Source organism: Tachyglossus aculeatus, chromosome 12 (genome assembly GCF_015852505.1).
Source record: "Tachyglossus aculeatus isolate mTacAcu1 chromosome 12, mTacAcu1.pri, whole genome shotgun sequence".
NCBI lineage: Eukaryota > Metazoa > Chordata > Mammalia > Monotremata > Tachyglossidae > Tachyglossus > Tachyglossus aculeatus.
The window spans coordinates 39,178,254-39,179,149 of record NC_052077.1 but is presented as its reverse complement, the minus strand read 5'-3'; positions in this window follow the sequence as shown (position 1 = coordinate 39,179,149).

Here is an 896-nt window from a genome sequence, read left to right as displayed (position 1 = left end):
CTAGGAACCTGGGCCCTCCCTGAGAAGAGATATTTTGTTTGCATATTTTGAGATATAACTGGGAATTCATTCAATTGTCTTTATTGAGCCCTCACTGTGTGCAAATCACTGTGCTAAGTGCTTGGGAGAGCGCAATATAATGTCTGCAGAGATAAGGCTGAGCAGGTGGAGGTTCCTGAAGTTTGTGGGGTATAGGCACTGCTGAGAGAACATCACAGGGGGTAACCCAAGATTGAGGCATGTCATCGATTGTTGATCCACCTCATGGATCCTCACGCGATCAGGTCCCACCCCTCGAACAGTGCAACTAGAAGTCCAATGCATCCTTAGAGACCTCAGGGAAATCAAATCCCTTTAGTGTAGGCACCTAAGAACAAAAAATCCCACGCCCTTAAGAGAGTGGACATCTCAGTAGCCTCTGAAGATCAGACCGAATGCTGGCAACTTCATCAGTGATCAACTCAGTTGCCCCATCTCCTGAAAAGGACTGTGTTCTGATTTTCCCTTACCAACCAGTCTAAAATGAGACACACTATGGCCTAGTGTCTCAAGCGTGGGCTTGGGCATCAGAAGGATCTGAGTTCTCATCCCGACTCCACCCTCTATCTGCTGTGTGACCTTGGTCAAGTCACTTCTCCGTATCTCAGTTACCTCATCTGTAAAATGGGGATTAAGACTGTGAGCCCCATGTGGGACATGGATGGTGTCCAACTGATTAAGCTTAGAATCTAGTAGGGCATATATATAAAATCATGTACTATATGAAATATATATATATATATACTTGAAAATCAATTATGGGTATGGGAAGCAAGCCAAGTACAAAGTTCTTAGCAAGAGGATCAGGGACCCCAGAGTTCATAGAGGAAAGGGGATTTGGTGCAAAAGTGGCTCAG